We start from the raw sequence: 23450 nt of genomic DNA, 5'->3' as shown, positions 1-23450 counted from the left end.
TGTTTTTATCCAACTGAAGGGCTGCATGAAACGATCCATAACAGACGTCTAACAGTGTTTAGACAAACACAGTTCTATCCTGTTTTTTCCTTTGACCCAGAGCATGCAATTACTGACTCCCATCTCCAAGTTATAAGTACTTCCTTTCCTTATACAGCGATATCAGTGCTAAGTCCAGCATGTAAGGCAAACGGGAGGCTGCAAAATGCATTATCCTGGTTTCCTACGTTTACATAAATGACCGTATATTATACTGACCACACAAGTTACCGCAAGCCAGTGTAAACAGTCATATTACTTACTCCTACGTTACTTTACAGTTTTAGAAGGGCTTATCTTTAAATGATTCATTTAATAATCTGCCTACATTACACTGCAACTTTCACAATAAATACTGTTGCTTTCCAGGTTCCTTATGACATTTTCATTTATACGTCATATAATCAGAGAGAGCGATTTTATTGCACTGGAGTGAGACACAAAGGCGCTGACTCGGAGGTGACTGATTTCTGAGCACATATGTACAATTATTTCTCGGTTCCATACTGAATTGTGCAGAACCTGACCTGGGCACTTATTCAGATTGATTCGGTCGGGTGCGAATTTGCACCGGGACTGATGTTTTGCGTATGCGTAGCTGCATTTCTGCGCATGTGCATACGCTGGGAGCGTGCGATCTCGGCGCTTAATCTGTTCACGATTGCACGCTGCCTGCCTTGCGAGCAAGAGGCAGAGAGGGGCGTGGGGTGCTGGTCAGGGGCATTAGCATATGCATACACCCAGCGTTTCATGGGCGTTTCCAAGAAAACGCTGGGCGTACATATGGTAATGTAGTGTTCATTCTAGCACCCGCCATATTTGAAAACCCATGCAGTTCCTCTTCCCTGCCTGGGGTGTCGCTGTTTGCTGTGGTGTTTCTAGCACAGGTCTGGTTTGCATATCAATGCTGATTTACAGACCACACCTATGCTAGAAGCACTACAACAGACAGCGACACCCCAGGCAGGGAAGAGGAACTGCATGGGCTTTCAAATATGGCGGGTGCTAGAATGAACACTAGTAATGCGGTCATAACGCAAGTGCGGTTATGTCAGTTGCCCGCCCATATCACTGCATTTCTTCGTTTATATGTACGTTCATATGCGTGTACCTTTCCCATCATTCGATGGTCACCGACCATCGAAAGATGGGGGAGGTTCCCACTGGCATGCGAATGGTTGTTTATGTAAAACATCCATTACTCGTGCCGGACAAACGAACCCAGCATGCTTTTGGGGGCTGGTGTACAACCATTCGCCGGGCGGGTTCTGGATGACTCTCAAGGGTGTCAATTCGCACCCGAGTGAGTCAACCAGAATAAGGGCCTTGATCTGCATTTCTATGAGATTGGGCATTTCGGGAATTGGCTGGTGACAATGCAACATGCTATTGTGGAAATACAAATCCCAGTTTAGCTGTTTGGGCATACTAAAATTCTGGAAGTGTAGTTCCACAGCAGCTGGAACCCTGAATGTTGTTCTAGATCCTGTTAGAACCCTGTTTGTTGTTCTAGATCAACAAACATATCTATTTGAGCAATTCATTTCCCATTAGGCACCTAAAACATCTTGTATGGAGTGATATCATCTAATGTGTACACTCAAAATCATTAACGTTGCACACTCCTCTCCATAGATAATGACCCCCAATAGCCATGCTGCAGCTGCATCATGGCCGTGTGTCGTCTCACCCCCCTCCCCCGCCGCTTCCTTCCTATCCCGCATCGACAAGTGTGTATGCACTTGCCTATGCCGGCACCCCACTGCAGCGTTTGTGTTGACTTGTTTAGAGAGTATGGGGCTTTAACTGTACAGGCCTACCCTCTTGGAATGACCGGGAGGCGTCTGAAAATCACATAGCTTTCCTGACCTTCTGGAAAGGTGGGCAAGTCCCCCACATCCTGCCCAATCCGCCGTACTCCTCTCAACTATGATACAATATCTGGGTATCATGGGGATTCAGGGAGGGGGTGGAGCTAAAATGATGAAAATGGCATCATCTTAGCCCTACCCCCTTACTCGTTATTTGTGAATTGCAGTATTTATTGGATTGGGAGCTGGGCTTGATGACATCATAGCCCATTCCCGCCCCTTGAAGTGTCTCCTCTCTGGGCCTCTCCCAGAAAGATATATTTATTTATTATCAGAATCTTATATCTGGCAGTACGGATGGTGTAATGGTTAGCATTACTGCATTATAGCACTGAGGTCAGTGGTTCGATACCAACCATAGCCCTAACTGCGTGGAGTTTGTATATTCCCCCCGTACTTGCGTGGGTTTCCTCCGGGTACTCCAATCCAAAAATATACTTGTATGTTTGTTGGCTCCCAACAAATTAACCCTAGAATGTCTATGTGTGCGTGTACATGTGGTAGGGAATATAGATTGTAAGTTCCACTGGGGCAGGGACTGATGTGAATGTTCAAATGTTATCTGTAAAGAGCTGTGAAATATGTGTGCGCTATATAAGAAACTGTTAATAAATAAATTATTTAGCGCAGCAAATTTCGTTGTGCTTTACAATTGGACACACAGATAAAATAAAATGGCAATAACAAACAGTGGCCCTTATTCTGATCGGTGCGGCCGGATCCGATTATGCGGCCAGGACCGTGCGTGCGAAACCCCGCCTTCCATACGGATCGCCAACTCCGTCCGTACGCGGTAAGAAGCTGGCCGAACGGACCGCACGTGTATTTTTCACGGAATACTCCTCCTCCATCTAAGGGAACCTCCCCCATCATTCGATGGTCGCAGACCATCGAATGCAGGACCGAGTGCTCCACCAGCTCCCGCAACCTCAGACCACACGGACATTTCTCCGTGCAAAAGCAGGGATCTGGGCGGGCAGCTGACATCCGGCAATGTCATATGTCCGCCCCCTACACGTGCGTCACGGCCGCATTACCATACGTACGCCGAGCGTTTGCATGGGAACGCCCATGAAACGCGGGGCGTATGCATATGGTAATGAGCCCAAATAGCCCTTCACGCCTCTCTCCACCCCCTGTTCGGAGTGTTCACATTTCATGCGGAATGTGGTCGTGCGTCCGGCTCGCACATGCGCAGAGACGCCTCTGCACATGCGCAGACACAAAACATCGGCGGACCGAACGCACGCGGATATATCCGCACCGACCAGAATAAGGGCCAGTATTAGGTGCCACAAAAAGTAGGTACGTATGATGTACACTGCTCCTGTAAGCTGTCCTACTTAATAAATATTTATACATAATATATATTTTTTTCAATTCATAATAGCTTCTTTAATTATTCTATTAAATTGGCTATAAGCCCTCATTTGATTATAGCCAATCAATAAAAATAATAATAATAATTATTATTATTATAATTATAATTTTATTTATAAGGCGCCACAAGTGTTTCGCAGCGCCGTACAAAGGAACAATAAATAAATAAAATCAGGCAGGGGAGAGAGTCCGTTACTGTTGTGCCGAGGTATGCCCTCACCCCTAAATATGAGATCATATATTACTAGGAAGTGCAAAAGGATGAAGCAATATAGGGTTATAAAAGTTGCAGTAAGACATTCCTGTAAGCACATAGGTTTATAATAGGTACTTTTTAAAATTTATTTATTTTATTTAATAACAGTTTCTTATATAGTGGACACATATTACGCAGCGCTTTACAGAGAATATTTGAACATCCTGCCCCAGTGGAGCTTACAATCTATATTCCCTACCACATGTACACACACACACACACATTCTAGGGTTAATTTGTTGGGAGCCAATTAGCCTACCAGTATATTTTTGGATTGTGTGAGGAAACCGGAGTACCCCATGCAAACACAGGGAGAATATACAAACTCCACACAGGGCCATGGTGGGTACCGAACCCATGACCTCAGTGCTGTGAGGCAGTAATGCTAACCATTACATCGTCCGTGATGCAATATCGTAGGAAAAGAATGTGTTCAAGATTTATCAGATAGCAGAAATAACAGTTGATCAAAACTAAGCGTTGAAACACAGCTACAGTTAGTGTGAACAGACTGAGTCCCGCAGCTTCTCACAGGGATCTTGAAACTCTCCCAAGCCCTTATCAAGCGCACTGTGAAAAATGCAACTGCATTCCAGCGAGGGTTTACTGAAGATGTCATCCTGCAGCCACAGAAGTGAACACTCCTACTCCATAAAGCACAGCTACTGTGTTACCGGGATCTCACGTTGGTCAATGATTAATCAGATTATGGGCAACGTGTATTGTAATGGAGTTCCCGGATAAAACGTATCAGTGTACAGGAACAGCAATGTAAAATGTCAGGAAAAAATATACAAATTTTTTTATTGTGTACCATGGAACACATAAGTACAGTACTGCCATGTTTTTCTGTTTAGTTAACTCCATGCATGAGGTATCTGGTGATAAACGAAGTCTCTAATACTCATTGACATTGATAATTGAGGTAAAAAAATAAAACAGTTGAACTGACGGAAAACTCAAGTCCTGATGCCAGTGTGGTATGGGAATATGCAAAACACTTTAAAACAAATCAACAGGTTTAATTGGCCATTTATACATAATCAGTGAACGGGTTTCCATACAGTTATCAAGTCCGGACGAAGTGCCTCGGCGAAACTGGCTAGTAGCGATCGAGCCATTAAAAGGGCATCTGCTCATTTATGATGGGGGTTGGTAATTCCTACATGTGCTGTGGAACTGGAAACCAGGGATTTCAGTTTAAAAAATAAAATAACTTGTTTTTACAGTAATCCCGTAAACTAGAACACTGTCATCACCAATTGCCTCATGCTGACATCATAATGGTTTACAAGCCTGGCTTCGCTCACTTCCTCCTGCACAGTACTTGCTACAGTTGCAAAACTACATTTTCTTTTACCTCCAGCACAGTCATAAGCCCCGTAACACACTAGACCAGGGGTGGCCAAACCGGTCCTCGAGATCTACCAGCGGTCCACGTTTTCCAGGTTACCTAACTGGTGCACAGCTGTAGTCATTACTAACTGTCATATTTTAAAACATGCTGCATTCATTCCTAATATAGATCAACAGGTTGCCTGGAAAACATGCACCGTTGGTAGATCTTGAGAACAGGTTTGGCCACCCCTGCACTAGACGAAATAATTACGGCCAAATAATTAACGGATCCTGATATTGAGTGTATACACCAGTAATGGCTAACCTTGACACTCCAACTGTTGTTGAACTACACATCCCAGCATGCCCTGCTACAGTTTTTCTATTTGGTCATGCTGAAACTGATGCAGGGCATGCTGGGATGTGTAGTTCAACAGCAGGAGTGTCAAGGTTAGCCATCACTGGTGTACATTGAACAAAATCAGTACACAATATCATTTAGTGACCCACTGAATATGCTGGTTGTTGGCTATATAATCAAACTGACCTGCATGTTCAGAAGACATCAATGGTTGTTAAGGTGCACGGGAGCGCACAATCGTTACTGTGTACACACTAGACGATATTGTGAAAGATATCGCTTAAAAGCCCCTTTTTGAGTGATATCTTTCACAATATCCTCTTGTGCAGGGATTCCCAAACTCGGTCCTCAGGACCCCGCACAGTTCACGTTTTCCAGGTCACCCGGCAGGTACACTGGTGCACTCATTACTCACTGACACATTTTAAAGGATCACAGGTGGAGCTAATTATTTCACCTGTGATTCTGTGTGGAGACCTGCAAACCATGCACTGTGTGGGGTCCTGAGGACCGAGTTTGAGAACCTGTGCTCTTGTGTGTATGTGGCTTTACGGTGCATACACACACGGTCAGGTATTGACTATGGCTGATTTGGATATGGATTCCCCGGCAGTCATATGGCATACCGCAGGCATGTCCAAACTGTGGCCCTCCAGCTGTGGTGAAACTACACATCCCAGCATGCCTTGCCATCGTTTTAGCATTCCCTAATAGCAAAACTGTGGCAATGCATGATGGGATTTGTAGTTTCACAACAGCTGGAGGGCCATAGTTTGGACATGCCTGGCATACCTCTTCCCGTTATATGGACATAATTCCAGGGATTGTTTTTCACTGTGGGGCTGTTTATATATAAATATAGGGGCTCTCCCCATAACTCCCTTACAGTTATGACAGGGACATTTTAACACCAATTGTCCTATTTTCACCATGGGTTTCTTCCTTTGAAAGCAAGGAAATGTTAAAAATGCAACAATTTAAATAAACCACACATACCATAGGTCAGCTTTGACAGTAGGTTGACACAAGCTTAAAGTTGGTCAACACTCAAAAGACTTTCTAGCAATTTTCCCCATCATCGTGCATACACGCTGGGCAAAAACTCTGAAAAATCATTGCACTTATATCCTCCCAAACCACAAGAACGTCATCTATCTAGTCCGAGTCTAGAGAATCTGAAGTTCCAGCCTACATCATATGAGCAGAGTGCACGCCGGCAGTTATAGTGTAAGCCAGTGCTTCCCAAACTGGGTGCCTCGGGTTGGAAGTCCAAGACCAACTTAAATTATCTATGGTCGATGCAATAGGAACCAGAGCTTGTGGCTTCCAATCATAACCTATGCAGACATACAGAAGCAAATCATGTCCCACACCACATTACTGAACCTAAACATAATATATCAACACAATCTACTCAATTTAATATATCAATTTCTCAATAAGCAACATTTGCTGTAGGTCATGGGCAGCATTTTTTAACCACTGTGCCGTGGCACACTACTGTGCATTGAGCTGTTTTCAAGTGTGCCACAAGTTCTAGAGATGTCCATACTGATTTCCAGCCACCACCAGTTCAAATGTTATTCCCATGTCTGTTGTTTTCATGTGAGGGCAAAACTTTTATTTCTTTTACCTGTGGGGACCAGTTTGTTTGTTGTTGTTTTTTTTATATGGGGGCGAATGTGTGCTCAATGATATCCCATATTTTCTTTGCTGTATGCAACACTGTATAAGCTGCTAAATTGGGAAAAACTTAGAAGAGATCCCCCACATCTAATGACACCACTGTTTGCTTTCCCCATATACTTCTTTATGTACATTATAAAAACTGGCAATGGCGAAACTAGTATAGGAATTAGGTGACATTACCTTTAATGATCATTTAAAAAAAAACGAGTACGTGCACTCAATAATATCGAGCAGCAGTAGAGCAATACATCTCTATGGATGAATGAGACTTTACCTCTTCTATAAATATATCAAGTGCATGTAAAAACAAGGTATTTACAGGAGGTGGCCCTCATAACATGGTATGTTTTGCCTTCAATTAATGTTTTCCATTACAGAATGCTTTCAGAACCAGTCATGTGACACAAGCGGGTGCAGACTGACTTCATTACATAGAGACTGAGATTTTTTTGGGGTTGACCAAACAAAAAGCGATGTTAAAAGTGAATGCTGAAACCTTGTGATCTTGTACATGCAATAAGTTATGACAAGGTAATACACAAATTCCATGGTGCAGAAATACATAGCACATGATAAATCAGTACAGTTTTAGAGCAGGAGGGACTTTGCTGACTCTCCAATGAGATTCGTTCGTTTTTATAGACTTAATTTACCATTTAGGTGCCATTCATGTCTAGAAAGCAAAGGAGTTTGGGAGGGAGAAATATGTTGGTAACTACTGATTGGCTGGCAGTGAAAGGGAGTTTGATATTTTCAATATTGGAAACTAACTAATGATTGGCTGGCAGTGGGAGGAACTCTCCGATACTTTGTCAAGTTGGCAACTAGTGACTGGTTAGTAGCGGAAGGAAATCTTGGTTACTTCCCTATGTTGGTAACCGATTGGCTGTCAGTGTGAGCTTGGCTGGGCCAGGGGGATTAGAGGCAAGATTAATGTGATTGCTCCACCCCGCAAAAGTAAAAGAGGCTGTTTCTTGGCCCCATTGCAGCACAGTACACAGCAGCGTATGCTGGCTGAGGAGACACAGGTAAGGGGTGTAGCAGTACTAGGCCCCTACGTCAGCCCAAGCATTGCTTTTATTGCAGTTTGTGATGTTGTTTTTCTCATAAAAGTATGACATTCCTATATAATTGGAGCTGGTTGAGAATATATTTGTATTTATTTTTTAGATAAATGGGCATGCAGGTATTTTTTAATGAATTAGTTAAATCTTTTTTAGATAACAGCATACTTAGTTATTTGTTCTCTCTATTGTAACTGAATAAGGGAGTGTAAGTAGAAATGCTCTAAGTAAAATAATGTAATTGAAAGTCTAGTATAGAAAATGACTAAAGAATTGGGTATGGCATAACCCTCCGACAGTTGGGATTCTCCGACAACGGAATCCCGACTGTCAGGACCGACAGGGGGGCAAGCGCATTCAAATCCCTTGTGGGCTCGCTGCGGGATTGGTGGCGACCTCTCTATGGGGGTCGTGGACCCCCACAAGGGAAAATAGCCCGTGTAAGTTCTGACTGTCGGTGAGTCATACGGCACCCAAAGAATTAGAATCACATGTGAATTTGCCTCAGAACCTCCTAGCAGGAAGATAGAATAATCGGTCTACATCCGCTTTATGTGCAAAACCTTTGTACTTGCACCTTTATAGCACTTTGAATTACTACCAAAACAAGAATAGTTTTATAGGGTAAAGACTCTTCTCTGATAAGACAATAACATTCAAATACAGACCTCCCCCACACACAAACACTTCCCCACACACAAACACATACTACCCCCTATGGGCACACAAACCCATACACACATACTGTCCCCTACACACACATACTGCCCCCTACACACACATACTGCCCCCAACACACACATACTGCCCCCCTACACACACATAAACCCATACACAGTTTGTAGTACCAACATTCCATCTTCAATAGAACTCCTACCTTAGTAAATTTATCCCATACTGTTCACCACACACATACTGCCCCAGATGTGTTGTACAGTAGTCACAACAATATGAGATTAGGATGCACTAGGAAGCAGTGCTGATTCATTTGACAAGCAACACTTTTGTATGGGTGCTGCTGATTGTGTGAGCCAATCACAGTCATGAGAACAACCTTATAGCAGCAACTGTACTGGGAGATTTAACTAACAAAGACAAGTGTAGGTGTTACTTATAGCTATCATTTATTGTGCCCATTTTATCAAATGACTGTTTGAATCTGCTCACCTTCACTTGTCCTCTTTGGCAAAATCTAAAGCTTGGTACATACTTAGCAATGTGTACCCAGCCCGAAACTGCAGCTTAGTGGGACACTGCATGTGGCAACACCATTCACATTTACGATGGTGGGAGGGGCACGTGACAAATCGCCCGCGTTATCCCATCGGCCCTGCTGAAGAGGCCAAAGGAGGATGTTCATAGCGCCCACGGGAGCACGCAAATCATGATTACCGATCCCACGATCCACCCAATATGCTGCTCCGTTCTGTGGGATCGGGCGACATATAGTCTAGTGTAAACCCAGCTCAATAGTTTGATCAATTCCTCATGAGTGTAATGTAATTTTTTGTACAGTCAATTACAGTACCAAATGATTTACATATGTGCTACAATCCTGAGCAGACTAGTATTGTGCTTTAGTTTTTCATAAAACAAATAACATTATTCTCAATGTACTTTTTTGGCATTTATATAGCTATGACTATGAAAACCCACCTACGTCAGTTGCTAATATCTTCCCCCATCTGTATCTGTCTTCTGCAGATAGCTCCCTTACAAAAACATGATTATTACTGCTGATGTGGTGACAAACTTTGTACAACTACTTTTCATTTTAACCTCAAGGCAGTGTCAACAGCAAAGAGCTTACTGACCTTCTGATCCGATCTGTTGGCTGATAATATTTAAACCCTATATAACATATACACGCTTGGAGTATTGCACAATGAGTATCATGATGGATGACGTCAACATGGTCATGGGGGTTGTTCTGGTAGATGCGCTTGGATGTGAATTTGCACCCTTGCGAATCCACCATACCCCGCCTTTTGAATGGTTGGCTACCACCACCCATTCCCAAGCAGGGCATGCGAATGGATGTTGCACAGTAACATCCATTTGCAGGCCAGGGGGAACCTCCCACACCTTTCGATGTTTGCCGACCATAGAAAGATCTGGAAGGTGCATGCATATGTAAGGTTGCTCTGAGCATGCTGGGAAGGAAATAAACAGACAGCTGACATCCGATAAGTCACGGCCTCATTAGCATGAGAACTCCTAGTGTTCTCATGGAAATGCTCATGAAACGCTGGGCGTTCCCATATGCTAATGGAGCAACCCGCCGCCCCTCTGCGCCCCCCACCGATGTCCTTGGTGCGTGCTGTTCGCCATGGGTGCTGTGCAGTAAGACAACATCGGTTCCCGTGCGAATGTAGCGCTGCTACGAACAGGCCTGAATAAGGTCTATGGTTCATAGACCAGGTGGCCAATAACCTGGGTTTCAGGTGCCATGTGAAAGGGGTATATAACACTTCAATACACTGACGTATAAGCAGTTAGCATGTTCTTCAAATGATATTCAAATGATACTACGTGCACACTGCACAGTACGAGAGACAAACAATGGTCTGAAGTTAACCAGTACGCAGCCAAGATGTTCTTTTCTCCTCCTTCATTGACAACCGGGTAGAGACCGGGCTTAACTACACAATAATTCAAGGAGTAAGGAAATATTATCCAAGACCACAGGAAGTTAGAGGAGACAGTATTCTGGGCAGGCCTGGCAAGCAGTCTGTGTGAACTGCAGTGAGCAAGCACTGCTCGGTCACTGAGGCCAAATTCATTACAGAACTCGCAATGCTTCACAGGATAACACAGCACATGTATTTGTGTTAGTGTACTTTCCTCTAGAACGCTGTGTACCTGATGGACAACAGATAACTCCAAATTACGTCTATTTATTTCATTTTCCAGCAAACCTTTTTGATAGGGTTCATTAAACATAAAATAAGACAGACTCATTATGTAACACTCATATGATCACATGTACATAGAAACTAGTTTGCGCAATAAAAACGTTGTGTTCCACAAGACCACACCTCTAGCTTCACACATGTAAATAATGGGGCCAATGTATTATAGGAAGAAGATCCCTTTGTGCGGCAAAAGCATCCAATATCAATGACTGAGGGAAGCCATAGCCACCACCGGCAATACCAGCGCTGGACATCGCTTCATGCAAGAATCGATAAATAGGGAGTAGTGGACACTTTTGCCACATAAGGGGATCCGTTTCCTTTTATACAGGTGTCTGTCCATAAAGTATTTTTTATAACATATTAAAATATGTTTATTTGATTTTTATTTATTTACTTATTTGAGTTTTTCTTTTTTAGCTTTTAATGAGCCTGCAACTATGATTCCCGATATTGTGCTTCCAGACGCACGGTCTCTGTGGGCCAGCGATTACGGGTTACTCAATAGGAACCCCCAGGGCCAGATTAAGGTCTGTGGGGGTCCTGGACAACAAAAATTGTGGGGCCCCCCTCCTCACCCCCCGCAGCACTCACCGGAGTAGTTATTCTCGCTGCCCATCGGAGTCGGAGCTGCTGCACAGGCACAGGTGCTTCATGGCGCCTGGGACACGGGGTGATCAGGTGGGGAGAGCAGGGTAGGTCCCCCGGAGACAGTGTGACTGTCTAGGCGCCGCAGGGACCCCCTGGCCACCCTGCGCTGCCCGGACCCCAGGGACGCGCTGCCTGGACCCCACTGCCTGCCACCCACCTGGAGTATGGGCGCCCCTGATGTGTAGGGGCCCCGGGGCGACCTCCCTTAGTCGTCCCTTGGTGGATCCACCACTGGGAACCCTAATTGGCCATCAACGCAGAAAGTCATCGCGGCTGCAAATTCTGGATTTTAAAGAAATTGGATGAATGAAAGGTTGCGTGTGGGTACTGCTCTGATAATGTAAATCAAAACCAGGCCCATAATGCATTCTGTTTTGAGAACGAAAATAAATTGGGAGCACTTTATAAAAGAAAGAAAATAAAAAGATAGGCAACCGGAAAGGTAACAGCTAGATAGGCCATATCAAAGCTTTGTTTATTCTCCTGACAATTTCCAGTACAAAATGGCTGCTCACATTCATCTCTTGAACCAATCTTAAGTGCAATAATGCGCGCCAAAACAGAGGAATAAATATAAATAAACAAGTAAAAATAGACCACTATCTAAAGAATCTGCATATTTTCAACCTTTCGTAAATGCTGAGTACATAGTATTCTACCAAACAATTTGTGGTATTTTGCTTACAAAACACATACACACACTAAGAATTAAGCAGAACAGTATGCCCTCAGACTGACAGTGAAACCAGCCACAATTTGACATCACCCACTTAATCATGGCTTGGTAAGTCAATGAAGCAATCATTTTTGTCTGAGAAGTACTAGTGACTTATCTATTGGTGCAGGATATGAAGTTACCATGGGACCCAATCACCACTGTGCCCATGTGGCTTCCCCGCCCTATACTGGCAGTGGGCAGTACAGGAGATAGCAAAGACTCTGACACTGTGACAGACTCTTTGCTATCAGCTGCACATAAGCCATCTTCCCACCAGAAGATGGTCCTGCCACAACATGTACATGATATCTTATGGTTCAACATCGGAGCAGTAAAATAAAAAATAAATAAAAAAAAACACATAAGTTGACATGTGCCATGTCTACGGGCTCTATGTATTATGGTGTCTGACTGCAATGTGAGAGGTGTTGTGTTCAAGTCCTGGGTATAACTGTTGAGAAATGTGTGACTAAAGAATAATGTAACTGAACGACAAAGTGCTCTCAAGTTAAGTGCATGAATGAAGTCTATTTTTATTATTATTTTTTTTTTTAGTGTCGTAAAAGTCAGTGTAGCTTTAATATTGTATATCTCGTTGGAACTCTGCGACTAACAGGTCAGAGGTGGAAAGGAAGGTCCGGGAGACTTACTGAAATTGTAGCAATCTCCATGATTCAGTGGAGAACACCTTACCCCCATCAATTAGCCCTTATATATTGGGTGAAAAGAATAAATAAAACAGAAATACATTCAGAAGGGACCAACAATGATATTTCCCTGCATTGGTTATAAGGTACAAGTATTTAAAAAAAAAGAAAACATTTTTAATGGTCACTTGCCTAGAACCATGCAAGCCACCGTATATCAAACTCCATAACTGACCTTGTCCTGAAAAGTCTCAGGGGCAAAATTATTAAGCCTAGTGAAGTGATAAAGTGGGAGGTGATAACACACCAGCCAATCAGCGCCAAACTGTCAAGTTACAGATGGGGTTTGAAAAATGCCAAGAAGGTGACTGGCTGCTGCATTGTCGCTGGTCACTTTATTACTTCTCCAGGCGTAATAACTCTGTCCCTCGGTGTGCTTTCATCAACAAGTAGGTCTTACTACAACAATAAAGTTGCCAAACCATGCAACTGCTTTGGGGCCCATTTATATTTGGATGTAAGTCAATTTTATGACACACCTCTCAGAAGGACCAGTACACATCCACTATCGCCGTGCAAATGGGGTGCTGCTTTAACAATCTCTCTGAAATTCTTGTTTTAGAAATAGGCAAGTATGAATATGAGTGAGGTTCATAGGGAAAAGGCTTTAATAATATAGGAGGAATGAGTGTATGTAAGGAGAGAGTTCAAGAGTTAGAGGGGTGGATGACCTAGTAGGTAGGAAAAGAAAGGATGATTTAAACTTGAATAAAATAGGTCCATAGGCTGGATGCAGTCTATTCATTAAATGTGAGTGCTATTGATTGAACAATGGAGCTGGTTTGGGCTTTAGGCTTTCCGTACAATATACCATGTACTTTTCCAAATAGGTCGGCAACATTCGATGATCTGGGAAGAAAGCAGCAGTAGCAGTGAATGCTGCAAGAACATTTGGGAGAAATAGCAGGACATCCTGCCTTATGTGGCACAGCAGTCACAGCCTTGGGCGACTGTCCTGCCTTCTCACAGCTTTGCAGGGACAGTGTGGACACATGTCCTTCTTTCTACCTATTAATGAAGGCTGGAGTTGTGCCACAGCTAGCCTAGTCGTGCAGGTAAAGGCAGGCTAGCATGCACAGTTGTACAGTATTTATGTCAGCATGCAAGCGTTTTAGGATTTATGATTCATCCCAAACCAATCAGGTGAGAGGATGAGAAACAAGTAGGTCTTGCAAACATTGAGAACAAGTTTCTTCTCAGATAACCAAGACTGAGGGCTAAATTTAATACGATGGGAGTTCTATTTCCCATGGGCAAATGGGCAACCAATCAGCTTCTTTTATCTTCTAGACGAAGGTGCTAATAAAATAAGTAGTAGATTCTGATTGGTTGCGCCCATAGCAACATTCCATGTGAAATAGAACTCCCATCTTAGTAAATCCCCGTGATTATTGTCAAAGTCCGAGGCAAGAGGGTGGCTGAGGTATTACTAGCACCATGCTAAATAACTTGCTCTATCAATCGATTTGGTGCAACAATAAACGAAAATGGACTAAAGCAACTGGGACATGTATAAACCCCTGGTGCCCTGCAACATATCTATGCCCACAAGGAGTGGACACAGGGCACTAAAATAACAAGATGAAATGATCTATGCCAGCGATATGATCAGAATACAATTAAACTGGTATGTCCCAAGCTTCCAATGTGACCAGACCACTGGGATTACCATAATGTTATACTTTTGAAGAATTTAACACATAACGTTGAATGATTAAATGCATCAATAAAATCAGAAGATCAGAATTTCCCTAAGATACGAAGAACAACAGAAGAAAACAAATATGTCTATGGATTTACAGATACCAGAATATAGAACACAAGAAAGGACAATGATAATGTACGGGTGTGGCATAGCCAACGGACCATGTCTAGGTCGACATACACAAGGTCGATAATGACACAAGCAAACTCGATATCGAAAAAGTTGAACGGAAAAAAGGCCGACTTGAGTTTTTCACTGGGTTTTTTGGTCAATGCCGACACCTGGGCAGGTTAGTTTACCACATCCTCAAGCATTACCGTTCCCAATCATAGTCCACATGGACAGTAACATATGAAAATGTAAAAATAAATCGTGACAAAGGCATGTTGGCCTATTTCTTATGTCAACCTTTTCTAAATTGAACTTGCACATGTTGACTTTTAGTATTGACCTATTGACGGTCAACCTAGACATTGGGCCTAATTCATTTACATGAATTACCTCTGCCCCACCTGCAGTGCAGCATGGTTGTGTCCATTTTGAGAACAAATGTTGCCCTGCGATCAAGTCTGAACTAAGCCCATTGTGTGTCTGTCATCCGGATACCATAATGCATAAACAAAACTGCAGATTGGGCCTCTGGGACTGGCTATACTAGATGAGGAAATGTCTGGAACATCCTCAATTGGCTGGCACCACCTTTAAACATCTGTAAATATCTGCAATGTAATTAGCGTACAATCCGGTTTGGAGAAATTGTAGATGTTATCTCAACCAATCTTCACTGGGTAAAAGGGAAGCACCACTAACAAAAGGTTATTAAGTGCACGGGTTTAGTCATTGCATTTCCTACTTTAACTCCCAATGCCGTAGGTTCCTTGGCATTGCCCATCATAAATATTGTCCTGATACAGTAAACATGTCGCTTGTGTGAGGCAGATAAGATTGGTATCTTTCTCATGGCATCAGTATAATGCCTGAACTCAGAAAACCCCAGCATCATCCTGTATATAGACTCAAATTCTAGGAAACTGGCCCTCACGTTTCATCACTTCTCTTCTTGTTTTGGGCTAATTAATGGCACAAGAATGGAACCAGATTAGCAATCTGTAAACACTACATGAAAGGAGATGAAATAATTGAATAACCAAATTTGAGAAATTTGGGAAATAATGCAAAGTTATGTGATCTAATTTTTAAGTTTCCTGAGTTTATACAAGCGATTATATGTATGTATGTATGTATGTGTGTGTGTATATATATAATATATATATATATATATATATATATATATATATATATATATGCACATACCATGTTTATCTCCACCCTTTTTTTTTGGGGGGGGGGGGGGGGGGGGAGTCAACCCCACACAAGTTTTCCTCCAGGTGATTTGAATTAGGCTTCCGTCCCTCCCTTAGGCAGATTGCAAGAGGACGCTGGAATGGTGTGCCAGGTCCAAATCAAATTATTTATCATCAATGTCCACATATTTTATGATTTGCTAAATCAGTGCTGGTGACTGCAATTCATAAAATATGTGGACAAACAGGCCATGTCCACCACCACCACATAACTCAACCTAAGGGTGACAGGTAAACAAAATGTACTAATGTACTAATGTAATATGTACTAAAAAAAAAATCTGAACTTCTCAATATGAAAGTTTGGCCTAGGACCTTGATGGCTAACCTTGACACTCCAGCTGTTGTTGAACTACACATCCCAGCATGCTCTGCTTCAGTTTTGCTATTTGGCCATACTAAATCTGGTGCAGAGCATGCTGGAATGTGTAGTTCAACAACAGCTTGAGTGTCAAGGTTAGCCATCAAGGGCCCAGGACTAGGTGGTGTTGTAAAAGAATTGTGACACTCTTGGGCACCATGATTTATATTTGGCTGAATGTCACATGTAAAACCTCAAAAGATGTAAAAAAAGAAAGAGAAAAAAGACAATTGCATGAATAATAATAAAATACAAAACAAAGGAAAGGGTATTTAAGCCTAAATCAATTTGTTTACACTGAATCTTAAACAGTATACATATTGTAAGTTGCCTTTTAAATATAACAGTAGCGATTCATTTTATATGTATGCCCAAACTTTACTTAATCAGTTACCAAGAACATGTTTATCTACAGAGAGATTATTCTGTTCACGACCCGTGCAATATAAATAGTAAATCACACATACAGTATAGTACTGTATATACATATAACCGATAAGGAGAGGGGGAAAAAGATGTTTTATTTAATCAGTTCTTAGGAACAGATGTATCAAGCTTCAAAAAGTGATAAAATAAAGAGTGATAAACAACCAGCCAATCAGCTCCTAAAGGTCATGTTAAAGACTGGGGGGGAGATTCTCTAAACAAGAAATGCGGTAAAACCCCCGTTATCGGGTTTTTGCCGCATTTTGGGATGCTCTAAGCATCCCCCGCCGGGTTAACCCGGCGGGGGGCATCGCCAGAAAAATCTGGCGATGCCCCATAGAAGCCAATGGACCCGGCGACTCTCACCGCAAAGGACAGCTCTTAACGCAAGAGCTGTCCTTTGCTATAATTATCGCATATGTTAGAACATATGCTATAATTATAAATGCGATGGGTGGCGAAGGGGGCGGAGATTCTTAGAGAATCTCCCCCTGGGTTTGAAAAAAATGACAGTTATTAGCTGAATGGCTGGTTGTTTATTACTCTCCACTTTATTACTTTTTTGAAGCTTGATACATCTGAACCTTTATCAGGTGTCACAGATAAGACATAAATGTAATAGGGTGAGAGTTTCAGAATGTGAGACATTTTGGGAGAGTTTTCCCATGTTTTTTAAAGCAGCAATCAATTACACTGCAAAATCAGGTTGATTTTGCCATGTAATTGATTGCTGCTTTAAAAAACATGGGAAAACTCTCCCAAAATCTCTCACTTTCTGAAACTCTCACCCTATTACATTTGGCCCGAGTAATCTATGTATTCTCTTGGCCAGGATAAAGGATAGAAGTTTCTGATTTTTTTTCTCTAATAAAATCGGTTTTGTTGTGACTTAGTAAAGAGCAAACGAAAGCATTGAAACTATAACAATGACCAATGTTATTCTTAACACACATTTACAATAATAACAACAATATTAATCATTAGTAGGAATAATATTAACACCAATATATTTTATTATTAAAAATGATTGTTTAATAAAAATATTTTTGAAAACAAATTTTTACTTTATTATTGTTACTAGTGTAATAATTATACAATTACCTCTCTAATAACTATTATTAGTAATTAACAATAATATTACAGCTGTTTTAACCCCATCATCTTCTGTAAAACTTAATAACTAATTAACAATGTCATCCCTGACTGCTGCTGATTGTGTGGTATACAAGACATGCCCTTGAAATGGTAGTACTGTATATCATATTCCTATTTTGACTGACTAGTCACTACCAGCTTTCATGTTCTGCGGTCTCTATTCTCAGTGTCAATTTTACTACTGTATACTCTACAAGTGAAGCTTTAGGTCAGGGATGAGAACCTTAAACCCTCCAGCTGTTGATGACCTACGCATCCCAGCATGCCCTGCAACAGTTTTAGCATGGCAAAATTCTGAAACTATAGCTGGGCATGCTGGGATGTGTAGTTTAACAATAGCTGAAGGGCCAAAGGTTCCCCATCCCTGCTTTAGGTAAAAAAATATATATAAGTACAACACAACTGAATTTATAGTTACCAAAAAATAGCAACAATGTTGTAGTGTCTAACAGTCAGGGCTGCCAAGAGGGGGGGGGGGGGGAGCAGGTACTAATTACCGGGCTTGCTGGAGGGGCCCGGCGGGGGCCCTGGTCCAACCCCCCCCCCATTCCCCTCCATCCCTCCCAGGCAGCAGCACATAATGACAGCTCTACAGCATGTTCTGTGCTGACAGCAGGCTCAGCATGAGCGTCGCACTGACAGAGTGAGAGCTCATGCTGAGCCTGCTGTCAGCACAACACATGCTGTAGTTGTGTGCTGCTGCTGGGGGGGACAATAACACACCCCCCTCTTTGACTTCAGTGGTTTTTCACCCCCCTCTAAACATTTTGGGGGCATGGCCTAATTGTGGGAGGTGGCCACACCATGTTTAGGCCACACCCCAAATTTTTTTACTGTGGCCCGGCATACCTCTCAGCTGCCCTGCTAACAGTGCACCATGTGTTATGTGCATAGACATTCATACGCATGCTGGGAAATGGGATTCATATGTTGCCAACTGCGTGTTTGTTTATTCACTCAATGTCCCACAAAGTTAATGAAAAGCACAGTTCCCATAATATACTCATTAATATTTATTCCTTCCCACAACAGGTCTAACTTCATGTGAACAAGTACAGAAGGAGAACTTAGAAGTGCAAATGTAATACAACATATTTAGTTATGTTACCTTTGTAATGTATTCCTGAGAGAACACACCTGTATTGTATTACAATGAGATCTTTAATGTATGAATAAATGTGTAAATTACTTTAAACATTTCATGCACTATTGGAGGGTTTTCTATGTAACCCATAGTGTGTAAACGGTAAATTAATGGGAAATTGGCAAACAGATGGAGAAACTATTATATACAATGCCAGTGTAATGTTGATTTGTTTAAAGGCAATAACCATAACCTATGTACTAACCATGTAACAGGCTGTGCTGAAAAATGACAGGAAGAAGCTGGTTTGCTGGTACTTTAGGGTCAGGCACACAATGGAGCAACATGTACAAAGGAGGTTTAGATCAGAATGATGTAATGAAGCTCGGAATGATCCCTTCTTCTGTCCTTCATTATCTTGCACGGTGCAGCATGCAATATCATCTGGTTGGCTGTGCAGCACAGCTGACATGCCATGTGATCACAGGAGGGCCCAATCTGAGTGTATGCACTGTCCGATCTGCCCGATGTGTCATTCTGATTCAGCCAGAAACTATATATATGGCCAAGATAGCTCCAGTGTGTACCTGACCATAAACCCCATTTGTAAGGGCCCCAGTGTACCACCAATGATGAAAAATATATAAAGCAGCTGCTGCTTTTACAGGGAAGGTGGGCCCCTCTCAGCTCTGGGCCCCATAGCAGCTGTACTACCAGCACCTATCATAGCTACCCCCTTGCCTACGCCTATTTTGAACACGTTATGGGGCCAGTTAATATTAATATACTAAGCTACAATTTAGGAGATTTTATTCTTATCACCCTTTATTGATATGGTGCCACAAGGGATCCACGGTACATAAAAGAATTAGCAAAAAAGACACAGCAGAAGACCATATAGGAAAAGTACAGGATACATACACGGAGCTGCATCAGCAGACGACTCTGTAATGAGTATCAGCGTGGAGAAAAAAACATGGGATTTGGTGCCATCGAAGATGGTTTAAGCAAGAGAAGGAAAAGCACACGAGGAAAGAGGGCCCTGCTCGTCAGAGCTTACATTCTAATGCCCAGTACACACCAGGACGATGGTGCTCGTGAGCGGGTCGTCACGGGAACGTACTACCCGCTCACAAGCTGACGGCGCCGCCAACACGCCGCGAAAATGCCACTGATATGATCACGATCCGATCACGACCCCCACCCACTGCAATGGTCGGTTCTGAGATCCTACCTGCAGCAAGTAGGATCTCAGAAAACACAGACCGACCCGCGGGATCGGGATCGCATCAAAAGGAAAGCGAAATGGCCCAAAACACGGACGATTTACATACAATCGGTCGAGATTGTATCTAAATTGACTCGTTTTGGGCCATATCGTCCTGGTGTGTACCCCACATAAAGGGGATGGGCAGGCAAACAGGGGTGACACTGTTATCTCTTTGTATATGGAACTAGTTGTATATTGTATATGGAACTAGTTGGATGCTTGTGGTAGATCACGTTCTGCCAGTAGAGACTTGCCGGTAACCAATTTTGTACATTTTTGAGCCAGACAATATCAAAGTTAACAGTCACCCCAGAGCAGGCAGAACAAAGCAAAACAAGCTATCAAGTAATATTGTCACTGCTATGAGGGACATGGGTGCACAGAACAGGGTGCCAATCAATGTAAGTTAAGCGAAGGCCCTTCTGTAAAGTACTGATCACCCTGTTCAGTGGCATTCTGCCTCTGCTGATTGTGACAAAAGATACCATAAAGGGTTTAATCCAAGATATACAGTAGGAAAGAAACAAACTGAATAAAAATCAAAAACAAAAAAAAACAAATAAGAAGAATGGACCCACAGAAGTATATGAAAAAAACTACAAAGACGTGTTTCATTTTCAGGATTTCTCTTAGTCCCGTATTAAAAATAACTTTTCAAGTGATCTCTCTCATGAAGCCAAATGTTTATCCAGTAGAATGTTAAAGCTGTCTTATAATGACGATTATTGTCCTTAAAAAGTTGTACAAGTATGCGCAGCCCGACAGACGGTTTCCGTGAGGGTCACAAGGGTCTAGGAAGGAAACAGTTTCATGCTATAAGAATAGACATTTCATTACAAAAAAAAACCCATCCTAAAAAGTTTCCGAACAATTGCAAGAAATATTTTTCCTTTTTCGCGAGTAACCAATTGCACTAATATTGTGAGTACTAATATTGTATCTTTCTCTTTGCATGCAGCTATGGCAAATGTCATATATAATAATGTATAATCAATGACACCTCTTTAGTGTTCATTCTAGCACCCGCCATCTTTAAAAAACCATGCATTCCTCTTCCCTGCCTTGGGTGTCACTGACTGCTGTAGTGCTTCTAGCACAGTGTGATCTGTATATCAGCACTGATATGCAAACCAGACCTGTGCTAGAAACACCACAGCAGACAGCGACACCCCAGGAAGGGAACAGGAACTGCATGGGTTTTCAAAGATAGCGGGTGCTAGAATGAACACTACTCTTCATGCAAACATCAGGTTGGCTGTATGCGATCTTCCCTACTTCTGCGTACACGACACTGATGTAATGTGTATTCCCACGTGAAACACTTCATAAATCGGTCAGCAATACCTGTTTGTTGGGTAGTGTGCCCTACACACAGGGCAATTTCAGGGCATTTTCTAAGCAATCTCACTAGATCGTTTAGAAAATGCCTCTGCATCTCTCCATGTGTAGAGCGCGTCGCTATCATCCGGTGCTTAAGATCCAGCATGCAGGATAAATCTATTTAAATCGCCGGTCAGGGACAGTGTCCTCACCGGAGAACACTGGCCCAGGTAGATCGCTCAGCGCACATTGTTAACAAATCGCTGTGCAGCACTGTGTGCTGAGCGATCCTGATCGATCTATAGTGCTGTGCGCTCACAAAACAAAAATGTCAATATTTGGCCACAACCACAAAAGACACAAAAGACAGACTTTTTTTTTAATCTAAATGTCAGCAAATCCTATTAGCTAATTACCTCAAATCAATGATGACATCTAAAGTAAGACCAAAAAAAAAAAATCCAAAACATATCTAGAGTTTAGCCATGGAGTTTTTTACAAGCATAAATGATGAAGGTGTCTCTGCCATTATTGCATCTTCACAAACCTCACCAACACTACATCTGAGCCCAAATATGTTCTGTAGAAAAAGATGCTACAAAAATACCCTGAGACCCTCAGGTTTGGAGGCGATGGACAAAAATTTAGCAAAAAAAAAAAAAAAATGCATCCAAAAGTTTCCATGGGAATGTATATTAAAGACGGCTGCAAAGTCACACATGGCACAAAAAAGTTTACATACATATGTATCGGGACACTGCATCTTAACAATACCATGACATACAGTATGTAAATATAATAATGAGCAGCATACACTTTGCTTAGATAGGCACCCCTGGTAACCAGACCTGTTCTTCAAGTAAATAAAGTGCACATTCCATAAAGTTCTCACTTGTACACAGCTGTTTACCTATTAAAGGCTTGACCTTTAGCCTTGACTATTCCACCAGGGCAGCCCTCAATATAGTCTCTGCTTAGTGCATTGCAAGTCACACTGCCCAAATAGTGTAAGCAGTGAGATGTTGCACAGTCCAAAACCTGGCAAATTGGTTGCCAATAGCAACATCCCATGTGAAATATAACGCCCATCTCATAGTTGCCTACCCTCCTGCATTGTGCAAGAGACTCCCTGAAATAACAGCAATCTCCCTCTCTCCCTCATTAGTCTAGCAATCTCCCTCATTTTACCTAGCCCACATTACACTGTTATATTTTTAGGGAAAAAAGGAATGAGAGACAGATACAGTTACATTGAATCATCAGCACCATTTCCCAGCACTTTACTAAGTATAGTAGCTTTTACTAACTGCTTTGGGGCTCATCTACATTTGGATATTAGTAATTTTACAAGATTCCTCTCAGATGTAGCAGTACACACCCACGCTTCTATGTGCCACGTTCACGCTTTCTTTTCACAATCTCTCCATATATGGAACTAGACACGCCCTTTTGGTGGAACATGACACGCCCCCAACTATAATCTCATAGGCAGGTATGGCCCATCTTCGTAAATTTACCCCAATGTATTAACACTCAAAAGTCTCCCCAAGCATAGAAGGGGGAAAAAATCATAATTTAAAATACTTGATTGACAATGCCGACATTAGACAGTAATCCTTTTGTATGTCTCAACAGAATTAGAATGCAAAGCTGTGCATTATGAGATAGACAGCAACTAGGTTGCCAGTCATTAGTCGACGGTGATAAGGTTGACACAGGGAAAAGGTCAACATTGGCAAAACGGTCCATGTCGACCACTATTTGTCGACAGGGAAA

General features: G+C 42.3%; 1 protein-coding gene across 1 annotated transcript in view; it reads right to left on the bottom strand.

The window, feature by feature from the left end:
- The window catches only part of EPAS1 (endothelial PAS domain protein 1), a 137827-nt gene that overhangs the window by 80080 nt on the left and 34297 nt on the right, over positions 1–23450 (bottom strand). The gene's annotated exons all lie outside the window — the stretch shown is intronic.

The sequence above is a fragment of the Crinia signifera genome, chromosome 3 (assembly GCF_055691185.1).
Source record: "Crinia signifera chromosome 3, ASM5569118v1, whole genome shotgun sequence".
Classification (NCBI taxonomy): Eukaryota; Metazoa; Chordata; class Amphibia; order Anura; family Myobatrachidae; genus Crinia; species Crinia signifera.
This window is presented reverse-complemented; position numbering and strand designations above follow the sequence as displayed.